The sequence below is a fragment of the Lithobates pipiens genome, unplaced genomic scaffold, assembly GCF_037356315.1.
Source record: "Lithobates pipiens isolate NorthernLeopardFrog02 unplaced genomic scaffold, aLitPip1_a1.2 Scaffold_10, whole genome shotgun sequence".
NCBI lineage: Eukaryota > Metazoa > Chordata > Amphibia > Anura > Ranidae > Lithobates > Lithobates pipiens.
Window position 1 is genome coordinate 221117218 of NW_027507686.1, and position 21418 is coordinate 221138635.

Sequence of the window (21418 nt, forward strand, 5' to 3'; positions counted from 1 at the left end):
GCATAATTTATTTAATACTGTTATTTAACAGACAATTACAGTATTAAATTGATATAAAAGTCTCTCTTTTTTTTCTATTAAATAACATACATGGTATACTTACCGGGTTTGTGCAGCAGTTTTGCACGAAGCAGCCCTAATTACCCTTTTCTCGGGTCCTCCGCTGGTGCTCCTGGCCCCTCCCTTCCGCCGATTCCCCCCCAGAGCAAGAAGCTTGCAATGAGGGCACCCTAGTAGGTTTGCTCCCGAGCTGTGGCTCTGTGTGTCCATTCACACACAGGGATGCAGCTCGGCCCCGCCCCCTCTCTCTCCTGATTGGCTCAGTGGAGAGTCCCCGGAGAGCCAAGGCACTCGTGCACATCGATGGATCAAGATGGGCTCAGGTAAGTATTAGAGGGGGCTGCTGTACAGAGAAGGTTTTTTACCTTAATGAATATGCATGAAAGTAAAAGACCTTGAGCCTTTACAACCACTTTAAACAAAGAAACGCTGCCATCTACAGTGACAGTAACATGCAATTTTGGGGCATGGGACATCATGTAGGGCAACCCGAAAAAGAGAATTAAAGATGGCGTTACTTACTTTCACTCCAGCGCTGCAGTGATCATAAGTTTTCTCTTCATTGCAGATATCTCCGCCTGGTCTTTTCCTGCTCCAGAGACTTTAGCCTTCTTGTTTGGCTGACTTGGGATCATGCAACTCCCACACATGAGCATGGGAGTGAATTCATCCAAGCATCAAGGAATGCCAAGATTCTACACTAAACACACACACACACACACACACACACACACACACACAAACACACGGCCCAGTGTACAAGCTTCGGAAATTGCAAATTTTTTTTAAATGCTGAAATTCCACTTTAAAATATGGATTGTGGGTGGGAAGGAAGTAATTTAGGTAGAAGACAACAAACTAGTAAAATTTGTAAGAAAACTCAAGTACAGAGAGGAAACACGCACAAAAGGCAAAACTCCATGCAGATGTCACTTTTGAGGTTTTTAGTCTCCAGAACTATAAGACCTTAAAGTACAATAAAAGACAAAAGTTGTTTGTTATTTGGACAGAGTTGAGAGGGATTACAACCAGTGTTAATTTTAGTCGACTAAATGATTATTTTAGTCAACTAAAGTACAACTAAGGCCCCTTCAGACGGACGATCCGTTCAGGGCCGTCTGTCAGTTTTTCAGGCGGACCTGAACGGATGCTCCATAGAGGTCTATGGACAAGTGACAAGTCCGCTGACATCTGACCCGCTCCGATCCGAAAAACTGTGACGGAGGAAAAAGCTATTTTTCCATCCGAACATCGGATCGGGTGACGACGGACACTGCCATAGGGGAGAGCGGTGCTGTGACAGGTCCGTCCCTGCGCAGTGTGCAGAGATGGACCTGTCATCTTCCTGCTCAGCGGAGATCACTCCGGCGATCCCCGCTGAGCAAGCGGATATCCCCGGGGCGGATCAGCACTAATCCGCCCCGTGTGAAAGGACCCTTCAACAACTGAGGTGACTAAAATATGACTAAAACTAAAATGCCATTTTAGTCAAAAGACTAAAACTAAATTGAAATTTGACTTCAAAATGCCATAATAAATAAAAAATTTCACTCCAGCGGTATATAATGAGTTTGGAAATGGTAGAAAAATGTTAACAAATGCATTACAATTTAATCACACCTATTAGTACTGGATATTTAGTCAACTAAATACGAATAAAACTAAAAACAATTGCAGAAGACTAAAATGGGACTAAAACTGAAATGCCATTTTAGTCCTAAGACAAAAACAAACTCGAAATTTGCTGCCAAAATTAACATTACCTTCTGTATTTTTGTCCCGTTTATCATTAAAAATTAAAGTAAAAAAAAAATCCCAAATTTGGGGTTATCCCCAGAAATGGGGAATTCTCAATTCTTCCAATGGGGGACACTGATTGTGGTGACCTGGGGGTCCCCAAGGGATTCCCTTCATTTGCAAGGCTTTCCTCTCGCTTCCTGTTTGGCTATGGGATAGGAAGTGAAGGTAAATTTCTGGGGCACAGATGGCAAATATAAACAAACAGGGGTTATAACCGTCCCATGCTCTATCTATAAAAAAAAAAAAAAAATATGGTTTTGCCTATAGTTCTACTTTATATTGTAAATGAGTGGCCAAACGCCAAACCTCGAACACTGTGACATGGGGGCAATGATATCATCCACTTGGGTAAGCCCTGATACTGGAGGTTAAGTGGGTGGATGATCTCATTCACCATCCAGTGTTCATACATTGTGATTGGCTGTTCAGGCTGGAGCACTGTCACACGAGGCAGGTCACATGCCCCCCTATATCTGGAAGTCCACTTCCGATTAACACTGCAGGGGCTCCAGCGGAGAGGACACATAACTTGCTGGGCAGGTGAGCTATTAGAAGGCCAATGTCTCTTTATGTTGTTTCCTGGAATTGCAATTTAATATTACTGGCAATACGAACAAAAAAATCAGCCGGTAAGTATTTACTGCTGCTCATTTTCGAGTGTCAATGGCGGCATTGTGGTCTTTGATGTAGGTGAGTAAGCAGCGTCAGGGGGAACTTTTTTCATTTAGTTATGTATAAATTAAAAGGATCTTTTCATATGGTAATAACTAGTATACCCCCCATGATGTGGCCACAGCAAGGAGCCAAGACACAGGAGAAGGAAGACTATGCTGCAAGCAGGGCACCAAACGAGGATGAAGAACAGGCTCAAAGAAAGAACTCTATTAGCTGGATTGACCTTTAAAGGGAGCGAGAGAAAGAGAGATCTGCACCCACTGAAACATACTGAAATGAATATCACACGTACAAGACGCCATGAGAGGCACAGCTGATCCACCTTTTCATTTGCACATAACAGGTCCCTGTGCATTTTATTTTTTGTGAAAAAAAATGATTCAAATCAATTACTCAAAAATTCTGGTATTCCAGTTTCCTCCGAGACTCCAAAGACATGCTGGTAGGTTAATTGGCTCCCGTCTAAGCTGGTCCTAGTATGTGTTTTCCAGTGACAGCTCCCATCTGTGACTACTCTCCCAGGTATCTTGCTTCATGACAAATTTCCTGTAAAGCGAACTAAAGAATTAAAGTAGAACTTAAAGTTCGATTTCATTCTTAACCACTTAAGCCCCGGACCAATTTGCAGCCAAAGGGACCAAGCTCCTTTTTGCGATTCGGCACTGCGTTCTTTTTAACTGACAATTGCGAGGTCCTGTGACGTGGCTCCCAAACAAAATTGGTGTCTTGTTTTTCCCACAAATAGAGCTTTCTTTTGGTGGTATTTGATCACCTCTGCGGTTTTTATTTTTTTCACTATAAACAAAAATAGAGCGACAATTTTGAAGCAAATTCAATATTTTTAACTTTTTGCTATAATAAATATCCCCAAAAAATATCGAAAAAAAATGTTTTTTCCTCAGTTTAGGCCGATACGTATTTTTCTACATATTTTTGGTAAAAAAAAAAATTGCAAGTAACGATTATGGATTGGTTTGCGCAAAAGTTATAGCGTTTACTAGGGGATAGTTTTATATCATTTTTATTAATATTTTTTTTTTTTTTTACTAGTAATGGCGGCGATCAGCAATTTTTATTTTGACTGCGACATTATGGCAGACACATCGGACATTTTTGACACATTTTTGGGACCATTGTCATTTATACAGCAATCATTGCTATTTAAATGCACTGATCCCTGTGTAAATGACACTGGCAGTGAAGGAGTTAACCACTAGGGGGCGAGGAGGGGTTATGTGTGATGTATTTTTTTTAATTGTAGGGGGCGTGGCCTGGTTAGTTACTAAACCAATAAAAATTTAATTTCAAAAAGGTGTTACTAAACCAATAAAAAAATCTATTTCAAAAAGTGTTACTAAACCAATAAAAAATACATTTCAAAACAGTGTTAGTAAACCAATAAAAAATCAATAAATAAAAAAAGTTTCACTAAACCCAGAAGCCTGCAGTCACTATATCTGGTCTCCCACATTATACAGAAATGCAATTATCTTAGTAAATATAAACTGCTAAATACTTTTTCTCATCAGCAGCATACCGCAGTCTTGTGACTTCTATCAGTGTCTGGTTAAAGTTTGTAGGAGGAGTCTCCCCTGACTGTCCTATGAGGCTGCATCACCCCTTACCCTCTGTCTGGGCAGTGCCGATTGGCCCTGTGTTGATTACATGCACTCTCTCAAAAAAAATAAAAAAAATAAACTCTTTAGCAATACACAACAAACTGAGCATGTGCAGAGTGCCCACAAGGCTCTGTTCTATCGGTGGATGGATTGGGGACAGTGGAAGAAGGGGAGGATTAGGAAGACAGGATCAAACAGCCTTTTTACACAATGCAGAGGATTAACCCCCTAGGTTCCGCAGTGAGTATAACAAGCATGCTGTACTGCATATACAGACTGATTTTACCGTTGTGGGTTTAGTAACACTTTAAGTCACCAAATAAAAAACTACAAGCAGGCAGGCTATTTATTGCAGAAGAGGCATGCAAAGTCTCTTCTGCAATAAAACAAACTTACCTGTCTGTTTACTGTCACTGTTTACATTACAGCACAGATCCTGCGTGCCAGGTTTACTGAACTTCCGCACAACCAAGATGGGCACAGCCCAGCACCTAGATAGAAGCCACGTTGAAGATGCTGGCGCGGACCTCAGACCATTGAAGGAGAGGAAAATATTGTGGACTTCCACTTTAACTACTTCCAATCTGCCCACAGTAGTTGTACTGCCGGTGGGCTTCAGCTCCAGGCCAGGCAACCTAGCTGTACATTGTGGCTTTTTTTTGGGGGGTTCGCATGCACGCGCCATCTGCCGACTCGTGCTGTAATTGGACACAGCACAAGTTTGGCAGCCGATTTCATTTCAGTCAATGATGTTGGCTGCAGTCAGCTGATCGGCTGTGGTGAAAAGCACAGAGTTCTATGTTTACAAAAACACAGAGCTCCGTGTACTGTGAACAGCGATCTGGCTTGTTTCTTTTGCAGGGAGAAAAAACACATAAGTAAAATCAGCAAACATTACACATTGTTAGACACACGGAACATGTGAACTCCTTTCCAGCCAGTGTCATTTTTTATAGTGTCAGTGTACAGTATTATCACTAATCACTATATTAGTGTCACTATTAATGTCAGTGTACCTCCCAGCAAGGGTCTGGTCACACCAAGTCACTGATCACCGCCAGTATAGCTTCTATAGCTGCGTGTATTCCAGAATATATACCATAGTTTGTAGACTCTATACCATTCAAACAAACCACTTAAAGCGGAGTTCTGCTTAAAAAAAAAAAATTAAAAAAAATTAAGAGTCAGCAGCTACAAATACTGCAGCTGCTGACTTTTAATAAATCGGACACTTACCTGTCCCAGGGTCCAGCGATGCAGGGGAACAAAGCCCCCCTCGTCTCCCCCTCTCTGAGGCACCAGCATTGTAACTGTGGGCGCCCAGCTGTGGGTTCACAGCGAGGCACCCACTGCGCATGCGCGAGCCGTGCCGCACACCGTGACTGGCTGGGCAATCATCTGGGACCTGTGATGTGTCCCAGATGATTGCCGAGAGGGAGGGGAAGAGGTGATCTCCCTTCCGGCGCCACAGTGTGCCGGGAGGAAGTGGGAACTGGGACCGGCTACCCTCCCCCAAAAAAATAACATGCCAAATGTGGCATGTCGGGGGCACCTCCCTTAAAGCAGAAGTTCAATTTTTCGGTGTAACTCCGCTTTAATATACACTTATTGAGATTTTTTTTTTTTTTTTTAACAAAGACATGTAGCAGAGTATATTTTGGCCTTAATATACACTTAATGGGATTTTTTAACAACATGCAGCAGAATATATTTTGACCTAAACTTATGAGGAAATTATAGTTTTTTTATTTATTGGATATGCTTTATAACAGGAAGTAGAAAATATGGGTATTTTTATTATATTCTTGGTCTTTTTTCGTTTCTATAATAAAAAAATTAAAAACCCAGTGGTGATTAAATACTACCAAAAGAAAGCTCTTTCTGTGAGAAAATAAATAAATATTATATGTTTCATTTGCATAAAGTATTGCATGACTGCGCAATTGCCAATGTTAAATAGTAAAAAAATGCTCTCATCATGAAGGGGGTATAACCTTCCATGGGTCAAGTGGTTAAAGTGTCTGAAAATTGCTGACCTTCTGAAAATGCTTACCATCTGGCTTTCTCTGGCTTAAATAAATGACATCAGTTTTCAGAACTAATCTGCAAGCCTGTTTCATTTAGCGTCTCAAAAAGGTTTTAAAAAAAAAGCCACTGGATGAGTATGACTGCCAGGCAAAAAACATTTTCAGGACACCTTTGGCCCTCATTTCCCTTGTAACGGGTTTACTTTAAACTTGTTCAGATCCACGATATAGCGGAATGACGGCTACAGCGCAGGCCTACTTTGCAGAGAGTATGTCACAGAGCTCTGTGATCAGCGAGTCTATGAGACTCGGCTAATCACATATTGGAGTAAGGGGTCGATCCCGAACCCTTACCACGTGATCAGCTCTCAGCCAATGCCCGCTGATCATGTGATGTAAACAGAGCCAGTAATCGGCTATTTTTTCTCCTTGCGCTGACAGCCAATCACCGTCGGCTGTGAGAGGGACATCAGTCCCAATCAAGGATAGCTGCTGCCTGCTCATCTGTGCCCACCTGTGCCACCTAGCAGTACACAACAGTGCCACCTACCAGTGCCCACCAGCATCACCTACCAGTGCCCACAGTGCCACCTATCAGTGCCCACAATCAGTGCCTCATCAACAGTGCTGCCCATCAGTGTCACCTACCAGTGCCCATCAGTGCCACCTACCAGTGGTACCTATCATTGCCAGCCCATCAGTGCAGCCCATCAGTGGCCACCAGTGCAGCCCATCAGTGGCCACCAGTGCAGCCCATCAGTGCCCACCAGAGCCGCCTCATCAGTGCATATCAATGAAGGAGAAAAATTACCTGTTTGCAAAATTTTATAACAAACTATGAAACATGATTTTTTATTTTTATTTTTCAAAATTTTCCATCTTTTTTTGTTTGGCAAAAAATAAAAACCCCAGTTGTGATTAAATACCACCAAAAGAAAGCTCTATTTGTGTGAAAAAAAAAATGATAAACATTTAATTTGGGTACAGTGTTGTATGACCGCACAATTGTCATTCAAAATGTACCAGTACTGAAAGCTGAAAATTGGTCCGGGCAGGAGGAGGTTTAAGTGCCCAGTAAGCAAGTGGTTAAAATCCTGATTTCAACAAAAGCAGGTGGCTTGGCATACCATACAAAAAGATGTTCACACCTATCTCACCAAATATCCAATTATCCATCTCCGATCAGGACATGTGGAAGCTGTGCACTCAGGTGCCGCCTGTGGCCAGATCTGTATTCTAAGTAGAACAGCTGGATGGGAGGTGTTTTCAACCCAAATCCTGGATGCTGGCAGAAGAGTGGAGGGATTATATTCAGCAGATATCAGGAATCAGCACTGCGGGCTGGCAGCTGGATGTACACAATGCATCAATTATACCATGATTGCCCATAGCTTTGTATGGGCTAAATAACAAGGCTAAGCGTTGACCTTTCCCAACCGTTAACTGTCAAAACTAGCTGTAAGCATGAAAAGACGCTGCCCTGGATCCATAAAACACGTGTACGGTGCCTGTCTTCTACAAGTGGAAATTCTCTGTCCTTTTTTGCAGGGTTGTTCCCAGCCTCCTTCCTAAAACCATTTTGGATTGCAGCCCAGAACAGCCAAAAAGGACATGGGTTAAAAGGTCCCCTCCGCGCAAAGAATGAATAGGAAGCCGCCTGTAACATGCACTTCCTGTGCGCTCTCCATTGTGCGGCACATAAAGGTCTCATCAGAGGGGGACCTTGCACAGATTTGCATTTGCAACATCTGCATTTGCTCAGGGCTACTTGATTACCCTCCATTATTCCCAGCTGGTGACGTCAAAAGCTAGAATTTCATTAAAACAGTGCGTCTTCCCAGTTTTTAAAAGTTACAAATCAAACTGCTGAAAGTTGAAAATGTTTGACACCGAGCACCGACAAGACATGTCCAGATAGAGCCTGCGAGAGGTCAGTTAACAGATTCAAATTTACCCTAATGTAAACGAAAAGAGAGTGCTTAGGTTCGTGAACATGGAAGGCCTCTTTTTTTTTTTTTTTTTTAGGGGGTAATAAAAAAAAAAAAAAAAAAAAAAATTAAAGCAGACATTCACCCCAAAATTACACTCATCATCCTCCTGTTCCTCTTCGCCAGCCTCATACACAATTTTTTTTTTAGGAAGCGAGTACCTTTTTTATGGTGGTGCTAGGTCCCTATTCCTCATTCCCCGCCTTCGCAAGGATGATGTCCCTCAATTCTCAAATGGTACATCAACCCCTATCAGGGTTTGGAGTGCTCAGAACAACTCAACTATAAACATAACCTATAAGGATGATGTCCACTCGTTCCGCCATTCCCACCATCACCCAACCTCTTGCCTGCAGCCTCAAGGGTTATCATTACACATCCAGGAGGCTATAGAACCTCCTGGAACCAAAACCAGTCTCCCTACAAACTAGAACTCATGCATATGCAGTAGGACACCAGATGCAAATGATCAGGAAGTTACAGCCAACTCCCAAAATAAATCCAAGATGGCGGCACAGAAAATCAGACACCCTGAGAAGCATCAGCTGTGTGGAAGACAGCACTGGGCTTCATGGACTGGTAAATATGTGTAATGAGGAAACTGTATATTTCATATTCCTTAATAATGTTGGCCTCACAAACATCTAAGAAAGCCTCTAATATTGTGGTTTCCTGATTATTTTGGATGACTCATACGAAATAAATGTGTGATTGTAAACTGACCAAGGCCTTGAGGGGTCATATTGCAAAGGAAGTTGGCTTGGAGGTTGTCTATTCTTTGTAAGTCTAAATACCCCAGCCCAAACTGGAATAGGTTAGTCTCGTAACAGAGCTGCCATTAGGTAAGCGTCTGTGGTCACCTGTGCCATGCCAATTATAATTGGAAGGACTCCATGGTGGAACAGCATCTTTAGAAAAGTATTCTTGTCATATTTTCTTTATCTGTCATTATCTTTAATACATTTTATACTTCTAAGTAATTGTGTGATCTCTCTTTGCATGTCTCGAAGACAACTCCAAAAAAACATGACAAAACAATGCGTTTCCTTGACAGTACTTGTATCTGCTGACTTTTAATTTTTCCGTGTTCAGGTGAAGTTTCTCTTTAGACAGGACCTGAACTATGGAGGTTGTGGCCAAAAACAACCAGCAGAGTCACCAGGAAATCTTGGTAGAACAGCATAGGTTTGCCTTCTTATTTAGAGCTTTAACCATCCCAATGGCTGGTGATATGATAACTACAGCAAAAATGGAGGGAAGAAGTATAACTCTGCAGAATGGATGAAGCAGAAGCAAAGAGATCCTCAGAGATGCTCAGATACAGATTTTCCTCCAGCAAGGAGAACAGCGAGCAGAACAGCAGTGACATCACTAAATCTCACACTACGCCTGTGAGACTAGTAGTCTGCTAGTGTTAAAGAGTCAAGTGTCACTTTAAGAGTCATGGGTTCCTCAATAGTAATACAAGTAATGAAAACAAAAAGGCACCCAATGCGTTTGGGGGCCAACGATCCACCTTCATCAGGGCTAAGCAAAAAGTATCTAACTGGACTAAAAAATGTGTTCCTGTATAGAAGCTTTACTGCTGGTAGGAGGAGAAGTTATTCCGAAGTGGTAGTGCTTGTATTGCAAATGATTTTGCCAGTAACTACAGCCGAATTAAATTAAATTCTATTGGGGCTCTCTTAAGCAGGGTACACACATTCAGTTTTTTTCACTCATCCAGCAGGTTAAGGATTTCTCCCACTCTTCTACTGTATTCTGACAGCAGGGGAATCTCCATTGGCTGCAAGCGCTGATTAAATGCTGGTTTTCCAGCAGGACCATTCAACAGGAGCCAGTCCTTGGACTGGCTTCTGCTGAACAGACTTCGGTACACATGGACTTGCTGGACTAGCTGACTTTCGGTCCGTGTGTATCCTGCTACTGCAGATACACAGCTATGAGTCTCCAAGGACAAAAGTGGCTGGGCACAGCCATAAACCAGGAAGTGCACTGTATACACCGCTCCTACAGCACCCCTGCCCTTAGAAATCAATGGGCAGCGCCGAAGTGCCGGCAAATTGCCGCTGCATCAGCTCTTTGCGGGCACATTAAACCCTTTTTCGCCCGTTAGTGGGGGTTAAAAGTGCCGCGTTAGCTAGCGAAAAGGGCCGCAAAAACAATGGTAAATCGCAGCTAAAAATATTGCCGCTTTACCGCCGACCCCCCCCCAACGCCCCAGTGTGAAAGTAGCCTTAGAGTAGAACTATGGGGGAAAAAAACGTTTTTTTTTCATTTTGGATAGAGTAAGGGAGAGTTTTTTTCGCCATCTATATCCTTTTACGGAGATTTTGCATCACTTCCCTGTCCCATAGCCAAACAGAAAGTGAGAGGAAATCTCTGAAAATTAAATAAAATTTCTGGGGAATCCTCAGCTCACCAGAACTAGTGTCCCCATTGGAAGATTTCCCATCTACAGTATTACTTTTCTAGGTATAACCCAAAAATTTGGGGTTTTCTTTCACTCTCAATGATAACGGTAAACAGGACAAATAGATCTCCTTAACAGGGGCACAGACAGCAATAAGAATTGACAGGGGCTCTAATCCCTCTTCACTCTATCTAAAACAAAACAAAAAAAGTTTTACCTTTAGTTATACTTTTAGACTGACCATAAATGGTGTGACCCATCAATCAGACAACTTAAGGGTACAACATTGAGGGTGGATGAAAACCTCTGGAGTCACCCGTAGCACTTGGGAGGCCATATGCCCCATCTATGTCAAGTCTTTGTCTGCCGTCGTTTTCCTCCCATGATAGTTTTGTCTGGACGTCCTTATCTAATGTATACAGTGTCAGCTATCTGGGAAAAGGATAGTGTTTCACTGATGCCATTACCCTGATAGAAGACAGAGTAACTCTACGCCTAGGCGCGGACACGAAAAGACGGCTCGTATTGAAGAACGCGAGAGGGGTTAGTTAACCCGCCATGAGCAAAAACAAACACAACTATTTATAGGGAACTGATCTGAGATACGCTCATTGCTATTAATAGCACAGGTGCATTGCCTGGAATGACACAGAACCACAAGACAGCTAAGTTTCATGCTGTTCCAGCTCACAATACTTCTGCTGATAGTTCAACCACTATAGAACCCCCCATCCCTCCCACGCCCCAGAGTAAAGGTCACACTTCTGCACTAGCGAGATCATGAATATCCAATTTTTTTTTTTTTTTTAAAAGCTGCTTCCTTTATGAAAGCACTTCAGTCTTGACACTAGTTACACGCTAAAGAAGAACTCCAATCTAACAAAAAGTTTAGTATAAAATGCCTGTGGGGCATTGCTACCTCTTGCTTGGCAGAAAACTTTGCACTCTTAGTAGAAAATCTTTTGGGCACAAAAAATAAAACAAAGCAGCAAATCATATAGTGGGAGGTACGCCAGGGGGAGCGGGCAACACTAGGGGGGCCAAGCCAAGAATTGACCTTTTACCAAAGAAACATTAAATATTGCATAAATCCATAACCGTGGATTGCTTTTTAGGTTTTCTAAATAGCAAGCATAGCAGGAGCGGTTTGCTTTTAGATTCCCTCTCTCAAACTGGATCTCAATATGTCCCTGTATAAAAAAAAAAAAAAAAAACAGGCAGGTTGGGTCTATCTAAATATGTTATGAGCTTTGCAAACAGGCTTTTTTTCAGCAAAGCAGCTAAGGTAAGTCTGGTAAACAAGTGAAAATGAGCCAGAAGCTCCCTCACTGGCAGAAGATCAAAACAAACAAACAATTTAGGGCCAGTTCACACAGGGGGCGATGCGAGGCGACACGACTTGCCTCGCCGTGACCTGACAAGTCGCCCCCGTTCTGTACAATGGAACCGTTCTGAGAGGAGCGACTCGAGTCGCTCCGACTCAGAAAAAAGGTTCCTGTACTACTTTTGGGCGACCTCGGGGCGACTTGCATTGACTTCTATACAGAAGTCATTTGCAAGTCGCCGCTGAGGTCGCGGCAGGTCGCGGCGAGGCAAGTCGGTGTCGCCTCGCATCACCCCCTGTGTGAACCGGCCCTTATATGTATATTTTCCATATTTATCCAACTAGAACAAAATATTTTAAAATAATTTTAGCTCTGAAAATAACAAAGAAAGTATGCTCACACATTATTTGCCCCTTTAGGCTCGGTTCACACAGGGGGCGACACGACTTGCCGCGCCGCGACCTGCCGGGACCTCAGCGGCGACTTGCAAACGACTTCTGTATAGAAGTCAATGCAAGTCGCCCGAGGTCGCCCAAAAGTAGTACAGGAACCTTTTTTCTAAGTCGGAGCGACTCGAGTCGCTCCTCTTAGAACGGTTCCGTAGTACAGAACGGGGGCGACTTGTCAGGTCGCGGCGCGGCAAGTCGTGTCGCCCCGTGTGAACCGAGCCTTAGGCTCCTCTTACACGAGAGGTCCAATCTGGTGCGCCTGTCTGTTTTTCAGGCCGACCCGACCAGACCCTCCATTCTCCTCTATGGAGTGGCAGATGTAAATGGGCTTGTGTCCATTTACACCCAAATACCTCTGATCCAATCCAGCAAAAACAAACAGAAGGGGATCCATTCCCCTCCGTCTGGCTGGATCAGATCGGGGGGGGGGGGCAATCGGGTGTTAATAGGACAGCTGGTCTGTTTAAGTCCGACTGCTTATAGAGCAGAGAGAGCTGTGTCTGCTTATGCTGAGCAGACACAGACCTGTCATCCGGCCACTCCGCTCAGCTCAGTAGGGGGATTAGTGGATGGATGCCCAACTGAGAAAAAGGGCTGATAGCCCCATTCCCTAATATACAGGTGACCGATAGCATTTACAGGTCAGTAAATCAAACAAGGTCTATAATTAAAAAAAAAAAAAAAAAGCAAGCAAATAATAACAGATATTAAAACAATAAATCATCCTTAGTGAAAATACAACACAGTTCCACTTTAAGCCCCCGGGGAGTCAATTAGAGCATCTGTGCCTGCACCCCTATCGTCATGGCTGACTCGGGAAGAAATGTTCTCTCTGAAATAATGAGTTTATTTAGGGTGAAGGTCCACTTTAATTTAGACCCGCTCAGCTGTGACATTGTCTAGTACAGTGGTCTCCAAACTAAGGCACGGGGGCCGGATGTGGTCCTTTCCTTGATCCAGCCCTTGGGGGAGTATTCCTCCCACTGATACTAGACACTATTCTGACAATAGGGCACCGGTTCTACTACTGACACCAATAACGGGACACTATTCCTCCCTATGTTATGATACCAGCAATGGAGCACTATTCCCCCTGATGCCAGGAAAATTCCCACTTACGCTGGCCCTCCTATAGTCTGAAGGGCAACAAACCGGTCCTTTGTTTAGAAAGTTTGGAGACCCTTGGTCTAGTACAATGGGAACGTTATTTGATCCAAATGGATACAAACAGAACTTAGCAGAGTTCTCCTTTAAACCAATTTCTAAACTCCATGTCAAAGCAATAAGTAGAGTAGATCCACAGATCTAGGAAGTTACATTTCCATACAAATCTCAACCATTCCGCTCGCCTCTCCCACCTCCTGAACCTTCTTAGTGGCCCTTTAATACGATGTATGCTGAGCAGCCGTGACGAATAACAGGAGCAAAAGGCGAAATCACATATAAACGGCAATGCATTTTACAAGAAGCCAAGATTAGCATTCAACTATATCTCTGATCATCCAGACGTGGTTTTCACTAAGGGTTACTTTGGGTTACAGTTTTTTTTATATCAAATGCTCAGTTTTAATTTCCCAAGTTTGTGACAGATTTACTTTACAAATTAACTCCTAACTCAAGCCAAAAATGTTTTGTTTTGGACAGAGCGAGGAAAGGTTAGCATCTAGGTGGGGTTTTTTTATTGCCATTTCTGTAACCATAGTGGAATAGAGATGGTAATAAAACATTATTTTTTCTAAAGAACTAAAGCTGGGAAGGGTGGGAACCCGTTTTTTTTTTTTATGGTCATCTGTGACCTAGCTGGCGAGATGTCTTCACTTCCTGTGTGGTCACCAAGACAGGAAGTGGGAGGGAATCTTCTCAGTGGCAACACACCAATAAATAAAAATTACAGAAGATATAATTCTTCCCCACTGTAATCATAATATGATAAGGCAAACATTGGGTTTAAAATGCATTGTCATGCACAAAGACTCAACCACAAACTGCTGGAAATATCTTGGCCACTGAAGGTCTCTTTTTCCCAGAATGCTGAAGAACACACGGTAGTGGGGTCAATATCCCAAGAGACATTCTGTTGTTCCACATGGTCACCCTTACTATCTAGCAGACCAGCCTTTGAGGTCTCAGGGAACCCCTGCTCACAGTTATTATAGCTACAGATCATGGAACATTCAACTGAACAGTTGTTAATATATCAGATGCAGTCACTGTTTGGGCATTCAGGCAACCATATGTGTCAGCGTCTTCCTGAATACAATAGTTGGCAGTGAAGATTCCTTCATCCACGCTGTTTAAACAAAGCGTTTATAGCTAGTCTTAGATTGGTGGTCAGTGGAGAAGGGCCTCATTGCATTGGTGGTCAGTGGGAAGAATGCTCTTTACAGTGGTGGTCAGTGTGATAAAATGTTTCCTTACTTTGGTGGCCAATAGGAAGATTACTCCTTACATTGTTGGTCAGTAGTAAGAATGTTCCTTACATTGGTGGTCAGGGAAAAATGCTCTTTACATTGGTGGTCAGTTGGAAAAATATTCCTTACATAGGTAGTCAATGGGAAGAAAACTCCTTACATTGGTGACCAGTGGAAAGAATGCTCCTTACATTGGTGGTCAGTGGGAAGAATGTTCCTTACATTGGTGATCAGTGGGAAGAATGCTCCTTACATTGGTGACCAGTGGAAAGAATGCTCCTTACATTGGTGATCAGTGGGAAGAATGCTCCTTACATTGGTGATCAGTGGGAAGAATGCTCCTTACATTGGTGACCAGTGGAAAGAATGCTCCTTACATTGGTGACCAGTGGAAAGAATGCTCCTTACATTGGTGATCAGTGGGAAGAATGCTCCTTACATTGGTGACCAGTGGAAAGAATGCTCCTTACATTGGTGACCAGTGGAAAGAATGCTCCTTACATTGGTGACCAGTGGGAAGAATTCTCCTTACAAGGGATGAGCTCAGGCGTGTTTGCATGCTCCACGTGCAAAGCCCGCCAGGAAGTCGGCGCAGCTCTGCGCTAATCACAGGCAGTGAGACATTGCCCGATCTCTGTAGCCACGCATTGGGGCAATGTCTCACTGCCTGTGATTAGCGCAGCGCCGACTTCCTGGCGGGCTCAGCACGTGGAGCATGCGAACATGCCTGAGCTCAGCCTTACTCCTTACATTGGTGGCCAATAAGAAGAATGCTCCCTACATTGGTGATCAGTGGGAAGAATACCCCCTTACATATGGCTGAAAGACCATTGGCGTCAGAGGTTATCTGGAAGGCAGAAAATGCTCTTGCTCCAGGAACCCCTAGAAACCTCTGGAGTAAACCCAAGGTTCCATGGCACCCTAGATGAGAAAAGCTTCAGTAGACTATGGGACATGACCTGCTTATATTTCTTTTTTTTTATACAGTTCTTACAGAAAGAAATTCACCCCTGGACCATATTCAATGGGTGTCCAGCCAGACAGAAACAGACACGGACTCTCAGCCCAGAATCCGTACATGCTTATGCAGTGGCTCCAGACCCGTATTGACAATGCCAACTGTGTTCCTATAACCGGCAAAGCCAACTTAACTCGGGCTTTACAGGGACGACTTTTTACTAGAGCAAGGGGAAAAAAATCCCTATTTCTGCTTACTAAGAAGCAGTTCTGGTTAAACAGTAACAAAACAAAAAGGATAAAACTATTATATACCTAAATGACTGTTGTATTACAACACAAAAGTACAAAACATATTCAAATACACATAGGTAAGGGAAGTTATAAATACAAGCAGGCATTGAACCAGACTTTAGAGAACAAAAAGCACACTCTATAAAATTTGCATTGTAAGGTGAGATAGAGAGACGTAATGAAGACCGCCACTATGGGAACATTGCTCTATGCTCTACTAAGATAAAAAAGAAAGTAGTTCTAAATTCAAAAAGCAACGTACCATCTGCAGTATCCCATAACAACCAATCAGCAACCCTCTTCCATTTTATTAAATGTTGAAAAAAATGGCATTTGTTGGGTTGTTATGGGGTTCCTACTTTGCTTTTTACTGATAAAAAAAGCAAAAAAAAAAAAAAAAGCATTTGATAATTGCTGGTGGTTTACTCTGCTTTCTCCTCCTATCAGCATGCTCCCTTGTGCTGCTTCCCTATCTACTTGTCTGAGTTCTGCTACACAGGAGACTGCAAGAGGTTGCAATATCATGTACTGCACTTACACTGCTGTAATGAAAAAAATAATAATACTAATATAACTTTTTGATGAATTAATTAATGCAGAGCTGCATTTGTTTGTTTTTTTTTTTGTTTGTTTTTTTAATAATTGCCTGGAACAAACAGTTTCACACGACGCTCAGAGATTTGAGATTGAATCCAGATATTTGACGTTTATAACCCAGATTTCCACATCTGTAGCTGCCATTACATAGCAGTCTAACTTTCCCTGCTAGATATACTTTACTGCAGCAAGAGGAGTGAGAACACTCAGAGATGAGCAGGATCTAGGCCAGGAACTGTGGCAGAGATGGATCTCACCCATGAGGTCCCCAAGGGACCAAAGAAGCTGGAGGAGCCACTAAGCCAGCCAGACTACTACTAAAAGACCTCTTTCACACTGAGCCGCCCCGGGCGTCAGCTGTAAAACGGTGCTGTTTTTAGTGCCGCTTTACCGTCATTTTAGCAGTGCTATTCGGCCCTAGCGGGGCGGTTTTAACCCCCCGCAAGCAGCCGAAAAGCGGTTAAATCCGCCCGCAAAACGCCGCTTTGCCGGCGGTATAGCAGCACTGCCCCACTGTTTTCAATGGGCAGGGGCGCTTTAGGATCGGTGAGTTCACTGCTCCTAATGCTCTCCAAAGAAGCTGCTGGCAGGACTTTTTCGGACACCCTGCCAGCGCACCGCTCCAGTGTGAAAGCCCTCGGGCTTTCACACTGGAGCCGCTGCTTCAGGGCGCTTTGCAGGCGCTATTTTTAACGCTATAGTGCCTGCAAAGCGCCTCAGTGGAAAGATCACTTTTGGGTGGACTGACCATTGAGGGGTAAAATAAAACCAGCATTTCAACATGTAGTAATTCTGATAAATTTTCATTGTAGATTGACACTACAATCTCTCCGACTACCACCTTTACCTTTAGACCCAAGTACACTTAGCAGCACAGCGTAGTGGTTAGCAGCACTAGGGTCTCCCTAATTCTAACCCTAGTCATGACACTATCTGCATGGAGTTTACATGTCTTCCCTGTGCTTGTGCAGTATTCCTCTGGGTAATCTAGTTTCCTCCCACACTCCAAAGACATGCTGGTAGGATAAATGGCTTCTTTCTAACTTGGCCCCATGTAAGATAGGGTCATTAGATTGTAAGCTCCTTGAGGGCAGGAACTGATGTGAATATATACTTATGTAAGGCACTGCATAAATGTTGTTTTTTGCTATATAAATATCTGTAAGGACTCTTCCATATGGACATCAAAAATGCTAAATTAGGTATTCAGATTTTTTTTTCTTGTCTAAATGCAGCCAATTGTTTTTAATTAGCCTGTACACACAGGCCTGTAATAGACCCCATACACACTATTAGATTTTCTGCAGATTTTTGTCTTCAGATTTACCAAAATGATGTAGTACAAAGGCCTGCCCTGATTGTATACAAATTGAAACTCTTAAGGTTTGACCTCATATTATATGGTTTTGGTAAATCTGAAGAAAATCTAATAGTGTGTATGGGGTCTAACACTGAATATAAATTACAAAGTAGAAAAGGAAAAAAAATAAAATCTGCTGGTCAGTATTTTACATGCGTACATCACACCTTCTTAACAAAACTATTTTTATGTATGTGTATGTATGCACATATACACAAGTACTATACAACCAATCCTCGTGTTTTTTTATGCAGGAACTTTGGACCAGGAATATCGGATGTTCAGGGCCCGTTCACACTATATGCAGTGCAGTGCTTGCACAGCTATAGTTCTGTACTTTTTATTTATTAGGGTTCTTACACACAGTACTAATGTATGAGTGCCCGTTCCCAACACAAAAACCTCCTCCAGATCCATTTCAGATGCATTTTTGCATGCGCTTTTTTAACACAATCCTTTTTTATTTACTACTGGGGTCTTGTGCTTTTTTGACGCTTTTTACAGCGCCCAGTACAGTTCTGTGCAGAAAAAAAGCATCAGGTTGTATATATATATATATATATTTTTTTTTAATGGAACTGAACTACATGCAGTGCTTTTTTTTTTTTTTTTTTTTTTTTTTTTTTATCAAAAATGCATGGAAAGTAGGCTATATGGGTTCCAATGGCATAGTTCACACCATGAACCCATACACTTTCCATGCATTTTTGATACAGAAAAAAAGCACTGCACTGCATGTAGTTCAGTTCCATAAAAAAAAAAATACAACCTAATGCTTTTTTCCTGCACAAAACTGTACTGGGGCGCTGTAAAAAGCATCAAAAAAGCACCAGACCCCAGTAGTAAATAAAAAAGCACCTGGAATGCATCCAGAAATACATAAAAAAAAAAAAAAAAAAAAACACATCGGAATTGTGTTAAAAATGCGCATGGAAAAACGCATCTGAAATGGATCTGGGAGGAGGTTTTTGTGTTGGGAACGGGCACTCATACATTAGTACTGTGTGTAAGAACCCTAATAAATAAAAAGTACAAAACTATAGCTCCCTTCCACAGATTCAGAGGATCTAACGAAGCACAAGAACAGATTTTCCACTGCTGATCACCCTGCAACAGCACCACAATTTAAAAAGATTAAAAATAAATGGCGACTATTATGCTGTATAATCTGCTCTCCGACACTGTGATCTTACTTTCCATGGCTGCAGATTCACTTTCAAAATGAGCTTCATTCAACTTGCTGTCGGACAAGCAGAGACAAGCTGAATGGTGAGAGGTCCTGCCTTTAAGAAGAACGCTACAAGGCTATACATGTACACAGACACACACACACAACTTTAACAATTTTGTTTTTAAATGCTCTCTTGGCCAATAGCTGTGCTGGATAGCTGCAATGCATTGCTTCACCTCTCTACTTTTACAACTTCTAACCACAAAAAGCATTTTGACATTCCCCCCCCCCCACCCCCACCCCTTACCCCAAAACACCCCTTTGTGCCCTCTTAAGAAATGATGAAGTCAATGACCTGAGCCGTCGGGCAGAGGATTCAGCGCAGTTGCAGGCTGGGAGCAATCCACTGGACAAGAAGAGACGAGGAGGATTAGTATTAAGAAAGCATGACTGAGTTAGAAGTGAGCTGTGAGAGTGTGTGTGTGTGTGTGTGTGTGTGTGTGTGTGTGTGTGTGTGTCGCACAGCGTGAGAACAGAGGCGATGTCACAGCGTCCCTGTGCCTGTGCTATGAATGTCACCAAGTCAGATAGAAAGGTGAGTACGAATCGGAGCCCTGGTGTAGGCGTGCAAACTGACTTTGAAGCCCTGGTCTGTGCGGGACGGCGACCTACAACCTGACGCTGCGTCATCCAAAGTGTTAATGCAACAGAGAATGCGGTGGTGATATGATATTACTAATGTAAGTGGGAAACCCTACTTCTCACGGGCAAGTTGCAAAAAAAATAAAAAATCTTTGGTACATGAGTGTGTTAAACCATAAAGATCTATATATAAAAGATTGTATATACTTCCTGAAGTAGGAAGGGGAGATAGCGGCTGGCGTGCATGCTTCTGTCAGCCAAGGTTTACATTGGCAGCTGAAAAGTTTGGGATCTTAAAGTGAAAGCTAGTTCTTGCAAACTAGGCTAAAGTTCTATAGGTGCTGGTTGCCTAGGGGAAGGCGTTTCCAAAAAAAAAAAAAGACAGTCAGTTTATGTGATCAAAGAATGCCCTGGCTGCCTAAAACTGCCCCCAGTCTTGTCGGCTGGGCTGACTGGCTCCTGGATTCTACTTGCACTTGTCAAGTCCTGGATAACGGTATATGGCTGGAAGGTGTTGGTGGAATTGTGCAGGCTTTGGAGATGATGCCAAGTCATCTGTAGTGGTTGGTGTGTCAGGTGGTGAGGTGCTGTAGGAGTTTGATGTAAAAGGAGAGAAGAGGCTGCCCAGTCTGCCAGCTTGCGGGCACTGGTCTCAAGTCCTAGTTTGGAGTTTGGATTGCCGGCTCCCCACCCAGCCCAGCAGCGGGATGGAGGAACCTTATTGGTAAGTCAGAGCACTTGACAAAAAAAAAAAAAAAAAAAAAAAAAAAAAGAGTGGAGGGGGGAGATGAGAGGAAGGGAGAGGAGGGAGACTGGAGGGGCAGGTGAACCAGAGGAAACGGGCTGGCAGGAGGAACGGGAACCACCAGAGGGGGAAGTGTGTGTGTGTGTGGGTAGGAAGGTGGGGGGGAAGGAGTTGCTGATATCATAGAAAAACATAAAATAAATGCAAATACTAAATGCAAATGAGGAACGAGAGATGAAGAAGCTGGCATGAAAGGGCTAGGAAATAATGAAAGCTTGGCAGGGGGGGTAGCAAAGAGGTGATGATGTTCAGATGTGTTCTGCTTCTTCTCCAAAAAAGTGCTGCTCTATTAACTCTTCACAGACCACACATCTAGCCAGTCCCTCAAATTATGACAGCTATGTTCTAATACATCTTTGATCTTTTAAGAGCCCTAATTATCAAAGTGACTGAAGCATCCAATCAGAAAGGTTTGCATCAGATTTGTTGGCAGAGCTGAATCCTGACGGTTTGGGTTTCAGAAATAACCATGAAACTAAAGCAAGTAGAAATTGGCTATGCACACTGAAATCTGATGTCCCGTTTTGGTTATTGTACACCGTGGCGCTCTGTACGGTGTTAGTGGAATACCACAACAGGTGTCTTATAAACAGGAGGAAAAATGGCACTCTGGCCCAAAGCAACCAGGCAAATGTCAATATTATACATACTTTATATACGTACATATGGGTCTGAGTTTAGCCCAGCATGTCAGTGGCAGGGTCCTCAGTATCCATCCAGGCAGACGGCCCACAGATGTACAAATCCTCAATAGACAGATGCTTTGCTTTAAAATATTTCCTTTCAATTATGGACCAGAAGTGTGGAAATGATGGCTGTAACTCA

At 42.9% G+C, this 21418-nt stretch overlaps 1 protein-coding gene across 6 annotated transcripts in view; it reads right to left on the reverse strand.

Moving 5' to 3' along the window:
• Nucleotides 1–21418, reverse strand: part of DGKZ (diacylglycerol kinase zeta) — a 341151-nt gene that overhangs the window by 166456 nt on the left and 153277 nt on the right. The window contains exon 1 of one of the 6 annotated variants that reach the window (XM_077461721.1): nt 19502–19727. The exons of 4 other annotated variants lie outside the window; for them this stretch is intronic. The gene's annotated coding sequence lies outside the window, so the exon portion shown is untranslated. Of the gene's footprint in view, nt 1–19501; nt 19728–21418 lie in introns of those variants that run through there. One more of the 6 variants, XM_077461730.1, reaches the window with a different exon arrangement.